Source organism: Sardina pilchardus, chromosome 21, assembly GCF_963854185.1.
Source record: "Sardina pilchardus chromosome 21, fSarPil1.1, whole genome shotgun sequence".
Classification (NCBI taxonomy): Eukaryota; Metazoa; Chordata; class Actinopteri; order Clupeiformes; family Clupeidae; genus Sardina; species Sardina pilchardus.
The window spans coordinates 29858755-29875736 of NC_085014.1; the positions used below are offsets into that span (position 1 = coordinate 29858755).

The 16982-nt window shown below is 41.5% G+C and overlaps 1 long non-coding RNA gene across 1 annotated transcript; it reads right to left on the bottom strand.

Annotated features, from left to right (window-relative positions):
• Positions 1-13920: 13920 nt before the first annotated feature.
• On the bottom strand, positions 13921-15466 carry LOC134068854 (uncharacterized). The gene is made up of 3 exons (XR_009936725.1): positions 15167-15466; positions 14531-14688; positions 13921-14391 (listed from the first exon to the last, which is right to left on the bottom strand). It is a non-coding gene; the product is annotated as an uncharacterized LOC134068854 (long non-coding RNA).
• Positions 15467-16982: the final 1516 nt, after the last annotated feature.

Below are 16982 nucleotides of genomic sequence, written 5' to 3' on the forward strand. Positions count from 1 at the left end.
GTTTACATAGGGGGAATTCTTAATTAAGAGTCTAGTAAGGGTAGAATAAGGTCTTGCAGAATAAGGTATTGATTAGTGACTTATAATGACTAACAAATGGTTAGCATGCTACTAATACACATGTTAGTAAGCAGCTAACTAATGGTGAATATGTGTGTCTTAATATAAAGTGTTACCAACTCAACATACCCCCCTTCCACTTATGGCCCGGAAGAAGCCAAATATAAGCCAAGCCTGAGCTTGGAGCTTGGAGCAAAGGACCAGTCCCAATTTGAACAGTCTGGTGCCAGATGCATATGGAAGGGGCTAAAGGCAATGTCAGACTACAAATCTCCATCATTGTGTGTGCCGACGCCTCACTGCTTATGAGCAGAACATATTCTACGCTTTGACACAAACACAGCTAATATCTTGCAGCCGTGGCCTACTGGTTAGGGCTTCAAGCTTGTAACCGGAGGGTTGCCGGTTCAATCCCCGACCAGTCCACGGCTGAAGTGCCCTTGAGCAAGGCACCTAACCCCTCACTTCTTTCCGAGCACCACTCTAGGTTAGTGTGCTTCACCTCACTGTGTGTTCACTGCTGTGTGTGTGTTCACTAATTCACGAATGGGATAAATGCAGAGACCAAATTCCTCGTATTTGCAACTGTACTTGGCCATTAAGCCTGATTTTATTTGATTTGACATGTGTTTGTCAGGAGTCCTGCTGCCATAGGTGACGTGTGGAGAGCACTTGTGGAAAGGAGTGTGAACACCATGAAAGTGGCAGTTCCAGACGGTATTCCTGGATGAGTCTTCAAAACCTGCACAGATCAGCTTGCTTGTGCCAGCATTCACGGAAATATTCTCTCTTCTCACCCTAGACCCGGTCCACTGTACCATGTTTTAAAAGATCAGCAATTGTTCCTGTGCCAAAGAAACCGCATCCTGTCTACATAAATGACCTGACTGAGGAAGACTTAACTCATTGGCTGCCAGCCATTTTCAGTGCAGAGCGCTCCTGCCAGATGTTTTACAGCATTTTGACTGTTTTTCAAAGATCCACTGAACGGTGAGCTTTATGACTATGTAAGGGACTGTACGATATTTACTGGGGGGGAGCCACTCGTCGGGGGGGGGGGGGGGGGGGCTAAGATAAATTATTAAGGCTTAGGGGAGGGCCTATGTGAATTTTTTTGGCCTGGGGGGAGGACAGAGGATTTTTTTTTTTTTCTGATCCATGATTTCTTTCCCTGATCAATGATCCGTTTTCGATAGGCTATTTTAAAAGGTTTGTAGGCCAAAACACGATTCACGTCTCTTTGACAGAGTGGGCGAGTCCAAAAAGTTTACGTTTGTTAGGGATGGATCGACAAAGTTTGCTTCTTCTTTCAAAAGTAGCCGACTGCCAGGACGCGGAAGGTCATGGGCTGATCTAACAAGCAATCAAATAAAGGCATCAGTTAACTTCATCTATACTGACTGAGGGCCTGCCCTGGCATAACAGTGTAGTTATAGATAAATGTAGACAAATAAGTTATGTCACACTGTATTGTGTAGCCTAATAAAGAATGAAATCGCGGCCGCCTAGCGCGCACCCGACGCGGTGCGCAACCGATGCGGTGAAGGCCCGATACTTGTTTAACAACGCACAGCTTCGCAAATCACACAAACACCCCCTAAAGTTCAGTGCGCAAAAGCCCCAATATCAAGCATCTGAATCAAATAGTCCTGGGATCTCCTGGAAAAGATTAAAGATGTTTAGCTTACAATCTGTTGAGATGCCGCTCCGACACGTATGTGAAAAGGAATCTCACCATATGCGCACATTACAAAAAAGGTATAGGCCTACTGTACTTGCTGTAATCCAATGAATAGAAAAAGGTAATCCACAGGGGAAAGGGTAACCGTAGATTCAGCATGCAAGGCCTCTAACGCACGTAACTTCATTCGCCAGCCGGCTTCACACAGGTAACAAACGAGGCAAGCCCTCTGCCCGCGTTCAACAGTCAGACATCAAGTTTACATACATGGCATATGAAATGATACGAACAATAAATACATTTTCATTTTAGCAACCATGTAACAAGGTGATTTTGGCAAGATGGCAACCTTTACAAAATAGCAACTTGTTTTGAAATGGGGCTGAAATACTACATGTAATTGAGTTGACAGGCATCTGTCTATTAATGCAAGGAACGTCTGTCTGTGTGTCCATGGAGGTATTATATATAACTGGAAAACACCTGTTTTGACCAAAAAATGGAGAAAACTATCTTTTTGTGAAAATCAACTTTTTAACATTAGCGTTTCAGTAGTATGTCAACCACGATAGCACTGTTATCTCGTCAGTCTCTTCAAGGTTGCTAGGGACTCTGATGGTCGCTATAGACTCTGAACAGGACGACTTAGCAAGCTAGCACTAGCAAAGTTGTTGTTAGTCTATATAGCAATATCCAAATGGATCATACCTTTCACGTGATTTTCATCCTTGATGTAAGAAGTAAGCATATTTATTCGCTGGACCGCGTGCAAACTAGATCCACTGTGGTCGATCTTCAGTGTGTTTGCTTGCTGTATGTCCCTGCATGTGGCTTTGCAGGCAGAAACTAATCATCCAAATGGCACTGCTGCCATCTAGCGGTTGGGATCGCTAGTACAGTCTGTTTACAAGCCTGAAACTCTGCCAGATCGTTCCCAAGCCCACCCATGAGCCCTCCCCATTGAAAAATGCAACAATGGCAGTGAATGAGTTAAGCAATATTCACCTTATTCCTTAACCCGGAAATCTGTATACTGTTTTATATTTCTGTTCATTCTGTAACATGCGTTCACAATATGCAAACTAGAATATGCTTCAACAAGATTTCTTTCGAAATGTTGACAATTCTGCCCTCAGCATGGATATACTACATAATATATAACCGAAAAGAAGAAAAGTTAATTCACTTTTATGTGCGTTATGATGATATTAAGCACTGTCAACCGTCTCGTTAGAATAGATCACAACGTTCCGTTTACTTCCCATCGTTCGTGCGCAGACTTTGTGACGTTAGCCATCCTGTAACTTGCTGTAACTGATAGATGGGTCACACAGAAATTTGACATTTGTGACACTGTTATGTTTGATGTAAAGACACGGACAAGTTTCACTGCAGCTTCACTTTTACTCCAGCCTTCAACATATGTACAACGTGGAGAGTTCAAACCCAATACGAAACTCCCCGGTACGCGCATGCGCACTTACACATACATCACAGACACCGAGTTTTTTATTAGGTTCACTTGACTCTAGGTAATGCTTTACCTTATCATACAGTATGCTACCATAGGCTACATAGCTTTTTCACTTATATTGCTAATGGTTTTCGTGCAGGCTGGACTGAGCTTCTTATCCAAACATTACGGGAAATCTCCCTATTGTGCGTCATCGAACGTTAGCTTCCCTCCAACCGACATGCTAACTATACTTCTTTACGGGAAACCAACGTTATATACAAGGAAGACATTAATTAGTTGTGCCTTCTATACCCTATATAGAATATACAGAAGCTACAACGGCGACACAGGGCACATGTTACCTGAAGTTATGGGATCTCAATCTGCAATCTATGGCTGTCCTATGGGGGTTAGCAGAGCGTTAATAACCAGCTCCATCCGTGTTTCTACTTCCGGGAATTTTCCTGCCCCCTTGATTGTTGGCTAGTACGGAATGTGAATAGCACTCATGATTGTGGGGTTGGTAATGGATATTCTCAACGGCCTCCGTGGCCTCCGGCCTCGTGGCTACGGCTGAACAACACCCGTGTGAATATCCATTACCAACCCCACGATCGTGAGTGCTATATTGCTTTTATAAAACAATTCTACCACTTATTTCGCGTTCATTTCCCATTGTAGTGTAAACGTTTAAATCGCTAAAACTGTTGACGAAAAGCCAGACGTTAGTTCTATCTCTCCCGTTGTCAAGCGTGCATATCCCAGTATTCTGATGAACCTTACACATGTCCTAACAGGATCTGAGTGAGCGACTGTAGGTCTACATTAGGAAGGAATCCATTAAATATGCCCTTCTATTGCGTCGTATCATTCAAAACAGCAGAGGAAAGTTAGTGACAGAAAGAAAATAGAAACCGGGCGTCGCACTGCTCGCGCCGCTTGCAGTCAGGACACTCCAATTGAAAACAATGTAGCCTAAGCTCGCATTTCGTCTGTTTAGGACATGGTTTTTAGGCTGGGTGAACCCTGCCTGAACTTCCAGGGAATTTGAATTTCGCTCGGCAGCTCAGGCTGGACACCAGCAGATCTATTTTCGCTGTTTACTGCCAGAACCTTTGGCTCCAATCAGAAACGGCCATAGTCCTGGCAAGCTATTGGCCGGTGACGTGCCGAAAACGAAACTTAAGCGACGCAAAGTGCAGTAGAAACAAAGCGCAGCCTCGCCAGACTAATGTTCAATCTTAAAAGATTGAGTTTAGTATGGTGAAAACCAGACTACATGGTTTTAGCGGTAACACTTTACATTACAGATCGGTAATAAGTGGGTAATGTTATGCTAATATGTATGCAAATTAATAGTAATAATATTTTTGAACCACATATTACAAATAATTAATGTGTAATTTCTAGACAATTACTGTGCAATTACCATACGACAACAATGCAAATAACATGGATTTAAGGGTAAAATAAAATGGTAATAACTGCTGTAAATATGTACTTACCGAGGTCACATATTATGTATTACATATTAAGTAAATCCTAAATATTTATTGCTTTGGTAAGTACATACTTACAGCAGTTATTACCATTTTATTTTACCCAAGTTATTTGCATTGTTGTTGTATGGTAATTACACATTCATTTGTAATATGTGACCATTCAAAGCGAAATCAGTCGTTTTGCGCACAACGTTATTTTGAGAAAATCAGCAATCAACAAACTTCCGGGTTAAAATGTTGAATTTCACGTTTTTGCATAATTCGACTGTATACAGTCTACAGTTTCATATCGTGAACGCATTTCACAGAAAAACATACGTTTTGACTGTAAAACCCGGCGAAGATTCAACACATTTGCTGTCATTCCCGTTGTGCACGCGCCGCTAAAAAAGGTGATTTCTCCTCTTCTGGCATATCGTGACAGGAGAACCATGTCAACTTTGGATGCGGTTATCTTAGCGATAGTTTGTGTAATACCCTCGATATACATATCGTTGGAAAGCTTAGTTTATGGCCGTTCACGTGAGCACAATAACTTAATTTAATACATTTTACTGAAACGACTGGTTCCGCTTTACAGGGTCACATATGTGATCTAAAAATATTATTACCATGAAATTGCATATATATTACAATAACATTACCCACTTATTACCGATCTGTAATGTAAAGTGTTACCGTTTTAGCTTTGAAACATCACTAAAATCCATCTCCGTCATACACTATGTTCTGAGCGTCTGTATTTCAGCTTGGATGCAATGTGACAGTTCATTTAAATTTCACAACTTCACAATGCATAGCGGAGTGATTTATTACTGACTGTTGTAATTACTTAACTATTCTGAACATTCAAAATTCACTAAATTAAAGGGTCACTGCACCCTAAAATAGGTTTTTTGAGCTGTTGATTGATTGAAAATACTCATAAGTGGTGAACTGTACTATTACCAGGGTTAATATTGACAAAAATCGTGTTTCTCGACAAAAGTAACATTTCGTCTGATTTTGTATTGGAAATATTGCTCTCTCGCGCATACTACCGTTTGAAAACATGCCATGGCATGTTGGTCCAAAATACTATTGGAATGCTGACGTTGTCCTGCACTTCTAGTCCGACACTACGTCACCGGGTCGTTACAAATTAGGACTGAAACGCCCCAACACCTGCTGCTCTGATTAGCCTACCTGTGATAAGCCATGTCTGCAGCACTCATTCCCAGATTGACACGAAATCACCATGGTTGATTGGTTGCAGCAGTGCTGCACTCTCTCTCCAATTTTCAGAACGTCTCGCCCATTTTGAAAGCCGTTTTCAGAAATGTGAAGTGGGTGGAGTTATGGGGTGAAGTGACTCTTTAAGTATAACTAAGTGGTCAAATCAAAACATTTGAACTTATAAGAAAAATACCTCATGTTAGCGTCAGATAGCTAGCTAGCATAGTTTGATTATGTAGCCTACATGTATACTGTATGTTAGGTTAGTTAAGGTGTAATTTGGCTGCTGGTAGCCTAATCTATGGATGAAATAGTATCTTACAATTCATTTATTGATTAACAGCTTGTCTGGTGATTTGGCTATTAATGTATGAAGCAATAGTTTTTTTAGGAGGGGGCATATTACCCCACCCATGGGGGGCATTTTGCCCAACTGCTGGGGTAAAATGCCCCCTTTGTATACATTTTATTTTTGTCAAAAATCTAATAAAATAAAAAGTCTAGGCAGTTTTCATAGTTGGTTTATATTTAATGTAATTGCCACTCATAACCATGATAATAATTCGGAACACATTTAGCTTTTGTTTCACAGTATGCCACATTTTCCTTAGGGGGAGCGTTTCCCCCCACTCTACCCTATCTCTGGCTGACATGGTCAAAACATAGACTGTAAAAAATAGGGTCAAAACTGCACGAAATTGGAAGTGTAGGATCATTATGACACTCTCTGAATGCATGCCAAATTTCATGGAACTCCGTTCATGGGCAGCCATACAATAAATTAATTTAAGTGTACATTTAGTGACTGTACACATCCACTGGCCTAGATGGCCGGACGCTGTGAATATCTCGAGAATCGTAACATTTTGCTTTGTTTTTTCGTTCAGAGTGCTCTATATTTTGTTCACTGTAAGCAATACAGTAACACTTTTTCTGTTCGATTATATTGTAAACAGTATTTCCACTTGTAGTAAACAGTAAAGGGGAAAAACTGATTTGCTTTTTACTGGAATACTTATGAATGTGAGCATGTTTTGCATGCAAATACCTATTAATGAAACATAAAAGTCTATGCAGTTTTTTGTAATGTCAACAATAGCCAGCTGTATTTTGATTGACTGCATGTACCTTGTGAAGTAGAAACAAGTTCTATTCTTTGACAGAATAATTTCATTTCAGTCAGATTTCCTGTGTTTTGGTAAAGTTATTGTGTGCAGAGAAATGAAGAGTTAGTATTTATTTAACGAAATGTGTTTTAGAAGAAAATTAGCCATTTGTCCAATTGTGTTTTGTAGGTATGAGTCTGTGTAAAGAGTTTAGAAAAAGTATCAGAAGTATGGGTAAGCACTTGTCAGCGATTGAAAAAAACTAATAGTGCCACCTAGTCAAAAATGAAAAAGCAAACATGAGGCATTGTAATCGCAGGTATCTGACACACACACAAACACGCCCACACACACACACACACACACACACACACACACACACACACACACACATCACATTACCACATCACACACACTCACAAGCGAAAACTCATAGACAGAGACGCACACAAACACAGAAGCAAGCAAACACATGCACACACTCATTATGACCGCCGCTAGCATAGCTAGCGAAGCGGTCATATAGTTGTTGTCAGTTTTTTTTTTTCCCCGTCATTTTTCGTCAACGATTCCCGGGACACCGTAACACCGGAGCGCATGAAACATGGTGGGCATGTAGCCCCAGTAGACTTCTATGAAAAATGTTCATTTCGTCCCCGGGGGTCACTCCACCCCCGCGCTGCCCCCGCCCGAAGCCCAAAAATGACAGTTTTTCCTACATAACTACCTGAACCGTGGCACCGAGGATGACAAAATGTTTATGGTATGTTGTTCTCTAGAGCTTGCATCAACTTAGCTCATAACCAGTCATTTGTGATTTGCACCCCCATGGTAAAAATTGAAAATGCAATGTAATATTGCTTTAATTGCCCCTATCTTCAGATGAATTGCTATGAACTGCACCAAATTTCATGTGTATGATTAACCTGACACCCTCTGGGAGTATGCCAAGTTTTGTGGAATTTCATCCATGGGGGGCTATAAAATAAATGGATTTATGTGTACATTCAGGACTGTATACCCATCGGCCAGTAGATGGTGGTATTAACCCTCTGGAGTCTAAATCCCCCCCTGGGGATTTCAAAAACTGTTCCAAACATCTCAATCTCTGCTAGTTTTTGTCCTAGAAACATATAAGTGACACCATTAGAAACCTTTAATCAACTAGTTTCCAAATGTGTTTTAAAAGAGAATGGTTGGTCTGGGTGCAACAAACATGCAGGAACACACACACACACACACACATAAATACACACACACACACACACACACACGCATACCTACACACACACGCACCACTACATACACACATGTACATAAAACATTACACAAACACATGCACAAACACGCCCACACGCATGCACACATACACCCTTACACACACACACACACACCTACACACACCTCACACACACACACACACACACACACACACACACACACACACAGAGAGAGAGAGAGAGATGCACAGTGCACACACACACACACACACACATCTTATCTTTGAGTACAGTTTGTGAGACCACCGGAGCTGAGAAGTGAGTGTGTGTGTGTGATGTACTATAGCCTGTGTGTGTGGGTGCGTTTCTGTGTGCCCATCTGTGTGTTTGCATGTGTGTATATGTGTGTATGTGCATGTTCTCTCTCTCTCTCTCTCTCTCTGTCTGTGTTATCTGTGTGTATTCTGTGTGTGTTCTCTCTTTCTCTCTGGGTGTGCCTGTGTGTGTGTGTGTGTGTGTGTGTGTGTGTGTGTGTGTGTGTGTGTGTGTGTGTGTGTGTGTGCGACTGTGTGTTTGTGTGCGTGTGTGTGTGTGAGTGTGTGCCTGTGTATGTGTGTGTGTGCACACGCACGCATGTGAGTGTGTGTGTGTGTGTGTGTGTGTTATCTGATATTGGAGTGACAGTGACGGCAGAGAACACAGTGAACATATACACAGAGACACACAAAACACACACACAAGCAGACACACACTCACACTAGACAGAGAAGCACTCATACACAAAAGCAGGCGCACACCTGCACACACTCATTTACATACATAAACGTTGCAGTAGGGATGGAGTAGGCGATGGAAACACAAGCGTGATTGATATTTGCGGAGAGAATGTGCAGGACTGAGCGGCGGTCATATTTTGTATCGCTTTGCGGTACATCTAGTTTACATACATAAACGTTGCAGTAGGGGATGGAGTAGGAGGTGAAAACAAATTGACAAGCGTCATTTTATTGTTGCAGAGAGTTCATGCAGGACTGAGCAGCGGTCATATTTTGTACCGCTTTGCAGTACATCTAGTTTATGTCTACATTAATATTAATATTGCACAGTCATCTAAGTCAGAGGACTAAGCAATTCACTGCATGTTATACCTTGTATGTACTATGTGACAAATAAATATCTTCAATCTTGAAGTAAATTTTCCATTCATTTCTCCCACTGATGTCTGGAAATATCCGTAAAGAATTTTAGGCTGACCTGCTATGACATGACTCGCAATCATATAACAGTTCTTGTCGAGCAAAAAAGACAGAAAAAAAAGAGAACGTACAAGATATATTTTAATTTCCAAGCGAGGGAAACTCATCTCCTCACCCACTGTGAATTATACATTTTCCTATGATTTCCAGCCTACCGATAGTTTAACATGTTTACTTTTGACTGTAAGACATGATGACTAACTTCCTTCTGTTTCCATTGAATACATTCAACTTTCAAGATGACAAAACCAGTTTTTATCAATGGAGAAAATGAACTGGATTCATAATGGAAGGGGGGCAGGACTGTATTATGTGCTGAGGCACTTTTTTGAATTGGTTGAAACACGTCCCATAATCATGTGCCAAACAGGGGTGTAGTGGTTATTAATAAGAGGTGGGTAAACTATGAATTCTGTGATCACGGTAAGGTGGACTCACTGCACCATGCGGATGTTTTTAAAAAGCATTCAGAAAATGTTTCATGATGGTGGTTATTTTCCAATGTTTGTGATTGTGATTACAATGTAGCCTGGCTAACGCCTACCACTTCTCAAATGAGACGTGGTCTGGCAACCAGACGTTCATTTTCTCGTATTTGAAAAAATGCCCAGATCCGTTCATTGGGCGCCACGGATGTCTATCAAATGCGCATAGCTCACCCAACTCGTTGGTATGCAACGCTAAGGGCTGCCGTAAATCCTTTGGCGTCGAATGTAGACGCAAGAAGGCAACGGAAACTTCTCGGATGTTCTGTGATTGGTTCGCCAACATCAGGCTAACATTTGGGCGTTAGTTTCCAGACTGCCTTAGCAGCGGGATTGAAATCAACGCGCAAGGCAGTATGGGAAAACCCAGGCTAATTACAATGCCTCACTTTTACTATTTCTTATTCGACTAGGTGGCACTATACATTAGAGTGAGTGGTTATACATGAGTGGTTGGGATGGATTGACATGGCTCCTAGGGCCTACAGCTCTCGAGATATTCACAGAAAACTGTGTCTGGCCATCTAGGCCAGTTGATGTACAGTCACTAGATAGATAGATAGATAGATAGATAGATAGATACTTTATTGATCCCCAAGGGGAAATTCAAGGTCCCAGCAGCTTAAGACACCACACACAACATACAATACAATGTAAACAGGAAAATACAAAGCAAATCAACAAACATGACTAAAGGAGCAGTAAAATACTATGGATAAGATGTGCATGAATGTACTGAGGATTGGTACTGTGATCCAGTATGAGGTGTGTGTCAAGTTGGTAGTGCAAATAAGTCCAACAGTGCATAAGTGCAAGATTCAATTCTAGTGACCAATAAATATGTACAGTAAAAAATGTAAGCATAGTAATAATAATAACAGTACTAGTATAAATATATGGACAATTAAAATAAACATAGTTATAAATATAAGAGTTATAGCAGCAGTGCAAGGATAGTTAGATATGGGTGCAGACATCATTGGTCAAATTGTAGTTTTTGCCATCCTGATTGGTAATGAGATAGTGGAGGTCTCTGATTGGTCTGTTCTTATTAATATGTGACCCTGTAAAGCGGAACCAGTCGTTTCGGTAAAATTTAGTAAATTAAGTTATTGTGCTCACGTGAACGGCCATACACTAAGCTTTCCAACGATATGTATATCGAGGGTATTACACAAACTATCGCTAAGATAACCGCATCCAAAGTTGACATGGTTCTCCTGTCACGATATGCCAGAAGAGGAGAAATCAGCTGTTTAAGCGCGTGCACAACGGGAATGACAGCAAATGTGTTGAATCTTCGCCGGGTTTAACAGTCAAAACGTAGGTTTTTCAGTGAAATGCGTTCACGATATGAAACTGTAGACTGTATACAGCCGAATTATGCGAAAACGTGAAATTCAACATTTTAACCCGGAAGTTAGTTATTGTTGATTTTCTCAAAATAACGATGTGCGCAAAACGACTGATTTCGCTTTGAATGGTCACATATATAAATACGAGTATCCGCCTACTGGGGTGCTCTCTTGAAACTGCCATGTTGGCTAGTGATATAGTAATGTGTTAAATAAAAGATACTTATTCTTCGAGCTGCTCTACTATTTCAGTTGTCTGCTTAAACAGTTACAATAATACTTTATTAGTGTGTAATACACGACAGTTTGGCGACGAGGATGGGATGTTTAAGTTGGAATACACAGAGTTAGCATGTCAAGCGAGTCAAGCGACTACAGCGACTTCAGCGAGGCAGAAGAACAAGTAGAAACACACAGAGACGTTCGGTGAGTGAAAGGACCGTCGAACAGAAAATGGCGTTTGGAAAGCCAGAAGATTTCCACTTCGAAGAAAGTGAGGAACGTTTTGATAGCTATCGCCAACGGCTTGAGCAGTACTTTACAGCAAATGGCTTGGATACCAGAGAAGAGAAAGCCAAAGCGGTGTTTCTTACAGTGGTAGGGAAGAGGTCACATAGCTTGCTAATGGACTTGTGTGCGCCTGCTAAGCCATCTGAGAAAACGTATGAAGAGCTGGTGGAACTGCTACAGAAGCATTATGTTCCGAAAACCAACTTCATTGCTGAAAGATGCAAGTTTCACGAAGAGGTCAAAAGGAAAACGAGACAATAAGTGAGTACATTGCAAGTTTGAGAAAGCTAGCTGCCACATGCAAATTTGGGACATTTTTAGACGAAGCACTGCGTGATAGATTTGTCTGTGGAGTTAAGAGCACTGAACTGAGAGATCGTTTGCTCAATACAGCTCACACTAAAGACTTAACGTTGCCGCTTGCAGTCGAAATGGGCCTGTCATTTGAAGTAACAAAAGGCAGTGCGCAGCAGTTTTCACAGAAATCTTATTTCTGTGAAAAAAGAAGGCGAATGTGGTTGACAAGAAATGTAGATTCAAGGAAGCCGAGTGTCACGGGTGTAAGAAACGTGGACACATCGCGAAAGCTTGCCGCTCACGCAAGGAAGATGGCGGTGGAAGGTCTTCAAAAGGGGCCATGCATTTGGAAACTGAACATAGATGTTGCAACGCTCTCAAGCATGAGACGGGGAGGAGTTCCAGCGTTCTCAAGCAACAGGCGAGCCACAATTGCAATTTGACCTTTCGCCAGGAGCGTTCTAATTACGCCCCCCTGTATTGTGGGAGAATTCTGCTGTCAAGTCCGACATTCTGTCCGACATCAGCTGATTTTTGTCGATAGTCTTACTAGCGGCTAGCTAACTCTTAACGGCCTAGCAGCATATTTGTTTACATTGTCAGATAATGTATTTCTATTGCAATATAAAAAATCTAAAGTGTCAGAATAAATGTGTGTATCATGATTGAAGCAGAACCTTTCTGACAATGTATGTGGGCACAACATTAACGTTACATGCACAATCAGCGTTAGGGGAGAAGTTTATCCCTGCCAAAGAAAATCTGACGCTCGTCTAGTTAGCGGATTCGCACTAAAAGTGTCAACAAGGGTAGTACACACATAGGCTACGTTGATATTAGCTTAAACTAACTGTAGGCGTCTGCTGACTATCCTGTCATAAGTATCGCAGGCTATGTCACGCATAGCCTAATGACCGTCAATGCATAACGATTTTGTTTCAGTGGTGATGGCAGCTGCTCTCGTGTCATTGCCGTGTTATACCAACTCGAACAGTGGAAAATAAGTGGCATAAAAGATGTCCCAACTGTCTTCGACAAGTATGCCCAAGCAGTGGGACAAGCCACGTGGAGAAAAAATATGATCAGAACCCGTCTCACAAATGGTTATTTCCAAACCGTTCGATCTTCAGAGGAAAAGGCGCCCCGTAATGGCCAAGTTTGTAGACAATAGGTATTATCAATGAACACAATATGCACAACGTTAATACAGAGGTGGCATCCCGCGTTTAAATTAGGTTTGCAACATGACATTACTGTAAAGAAAACAGAGCCACATGTTGTTGAAGAGTATCATTTTTAATGTCAGACCAAGGGCCATTTAAAAACACAGGCATGACCAACAATATACATAAATAAATTATAAAGGTGTTTGCGTTTCTTAAGTCAATATATGTACACCATGTTTAATTTACAGCTTTTGCTCATTGCTTGAACACTGTAGACCCATGCTTAAACTAAAGTAACACAACTTGAAGTGTTGTTGCCATATCTCAAACATGCACCTATACCTTAAACAAAAGTGCTGCTTTGCACTCTAGTTGCAATTCTGCAACACACTTACTCCTTTATACACACTTGAAGGCACTTACTTGCAAAACTGAACACCAATCAGCCAGCTACAAAAAGCCCTCAGTTTAGCCATTGTGAATGCTGATGTGAATAGTAGGCTAATATTTCCCAGCGTTGTTTGATGTTTACTTGTGTGTAGAGTTGTGGCACAATGAGCGAAGTTTTGCTAAATGTATTCAAGCAAATATGTTTTATATAAAGTAGACTAGTGGGTTTCTCCTGATCTGAAAGTATATGCATATGATGCAAGTGTGTTTCATTTTGTTAGGTTTTGATAGCAGAGTTTACATACTGAGAGTTTCAATTTGACAGATATGAAAGGTATATTTTCTAGTGTTGCGTTATTATTGTGTGTAGAGTTTTGGCACAGTGAGCGAAGTTTTGCTAAATGTGTTCATGCAACGGGCAAAAGCTTTAAATAGCACAGTTCAGGGTGTGGGGAGTAGTGTCCTGGGTGTGTGGAGTAGGGTCTAGGGCGTGTGGAGTAGCTTCCTGGGTGTGTAGAGTAGGGTCCAGGGCGTGTGGAGTAGCTTCCTGGGTGTGTAGAGTAGGGTCCAGGGCGTGTGGAGTAGTGTCCAGGGTGTGTAGAGTAGTGTCCAGGGCGTGTGGAGTAGTGTCCAGGGTGTGTAGAGTAGTGTCCAGGGCGTGTGGAGTAGGGTCCTGATGCTCCATGATGACCCTATGCAGATGGATATATCCATAACTGTTACTGTTAACAGTATGTGACTGAGATTTGTACCACAGTATCTTTAATAAAGAAATCATCTGTCATTGCATGTCCGTTCTTGATTTCATTTAAGTTGAAAGACATCCTTTACCTTATGGTTTCAGTAGGCCTAGCCTTGTGGCACTCTTGCTGGGGGGCTGTGGCTTTCTTCGCTGTGGTGGGCGCCTTACAGATGATGGGTGATCATAATGCAAGGTGATGCTGCAGAGGATCAGGGTGGTCTTGGGTCGCTTTGCCTTCAACAAAGTGCTGGTCAAAGATGATAGAAATACTGAGTTTACATGGTAAAGAACCACACATATAAAATATCCCACACCAACTTGCTTTGCAACTCACAAAACTTTAAAATCAGTGTAGGCTACAGTTTTACTGCCATGGTAGCCTAGCTGGGAGATTACTGCTTACACGTTTAGATTAAGTCGCTAACCTGTTTTAGTGAATTACGCAGACATTTGAATGAGCTAAAATCCAATATCTAATGGTTATCGTTAAAACAAAAATACAACTTTACAGTTCTGAAGATACAAGCGATAGCCTAAGTTTAAAGTTAACGCTGGCGTTGTTAGGACATATCCATAACGTTAGTAACAGCAACCGTCTATAGCTTCTAGTTAGCTACAACTAGCGCTAACAAGTAACTATAATGTTCGCGTTTACCTTAATGCCACACCGTGATGTACAAAAACATTAATCTGTCCTAGATCGATATAGAATTGAAACGACTTACCTTTGAGCAAACGTAGAAATGTTTCTAGTAGCAGCTAGCTGTGCCGTGATTTCTTAATGTGTTGACGTTCAGCTGTTGATGTGGTCGTCCGCATAACTTTATCCAACGTAAACATTTTTCTATTTTTGTTTTCGGAAAAGGGACTTAATCGACGTTTTCAACCCAGTCCTTGTATCTGTAGTCAATGTTGCAAGTGCCATAACACCGTTTGACCATTTCGGAGGGGGGAAACCGAATAAGCTGAGACAGTAAATGAAAGGTGAACAGCTGTGTTGTTGCTGTGATGTCGGACAGAACGTCGGACATCCATGAGTTCGGTATTAGAAGCGTTCTGATTGGTCAGATTGTCTGTCAATCAAACGCTGGCGAAAGGTCAATTGCAACGCTCCCCAGCACAATGAGCATGGCGACGCTCATGAGCTACAGGCAGATCGAGATCCCGTCAAACCTCAGCTCCATGATGACCGAGAAGACAGCAGCTGCGGGCAGTCAAGGTGCATGGTGGATGCTGTGGAGAACATTGACACTGGACAGACTTTTGACAGTGGAGGGACTGATCTCTTTGCAATGGACTCCGGTAAAGGTGACATTGAGTGCGTTTACATGAACATTAATATTCCGATATTAACCTGGTTAAGACCATATTCAGAATAAGATACTCCCATGTAAACATCATTTTCCGATTGCCTTAACCGGAATAAGATCATTTTCGGAATAAGCATAACCGGAATGAAATAGGTGGAGTATTCCGATCATATTCTGGTTATTTAGGTGCATTCTAGACATGTAAACACCTTCTTCGGAATAATGACGTTCTATTGGAATATTCACGGTATTTCGCGACAATTAAACACAGCATTATGGCAAATAACAACAAACTGTTTGACGGCCCATGGTATTTTTCTGTTGCGACAGTAAAATAAACGAAAAAGAACTTCTGGCGGCAAACTTTTCAAAGTTATTTATAAGCGGAGCCTCAGAAAAGATGTCGAGAATGAAGAAGAAGGTAGGCTACACTTTGAAGCGAGGAAGAAATACGTTACGGGGCAGTCACACGCTTGCGTCCGCCAACGTATGCCTCATTTTGTCACATTTTGTCACATTTCCATAAACGCGAACTGATTGGTTTGTCAGTGTTCGAAAATTTGCATACACGGAATTTCATTGGCTGGCGCTTGCGCGATCCGTCAAAAGTTGAACATTTCTCAACTTTTTAGCGGAGGCAACGTATCTCAGGCAACGCATCGGACCCACAATTCAGTGCGGCATGAAATGAAGTCCAGCCAATGTAAAGTGAATGGGAAAACAACGGACGAACGTTGGCGGACGCAAGCGTGTGACTGCCCCGTTAGACGGCATAGTAGCGACATGCAGTAGGCTATGTGTCAGCATAGCTAGTGATAACGTTACTATGGAAACATTCAGGGAAGGCACGTTAGAACTTTCATTAATCAGAGTATGCTGCGTGTCATGTAAACGGGAATATGAACGGAGTATTCTTTTAATAACTCATGTAAACACCTTATTCTGAATATTGTCAATATTCAGAATAAGGTCCATATTCGGAATATTAATGTCCATGTAAACGCACTCATTGTGAAACCATACTATGTCTATGTCAGTGTAAATGGTACCAGAGTGAAAATGGAGGTAGACACTGGCGCAGCTGTGTCAGTGATAGCTGAGAGTTTGTACAAACGCAGGTTTAAGTCTGTGAAACTTAGCCCAGCAAATTGTGTGCTTAAAACTTACAGTCAAGAGTCATTAGAACTCATAGGTACATTCACAGCAAAGGTGAAATGCAAGGAACGCACTG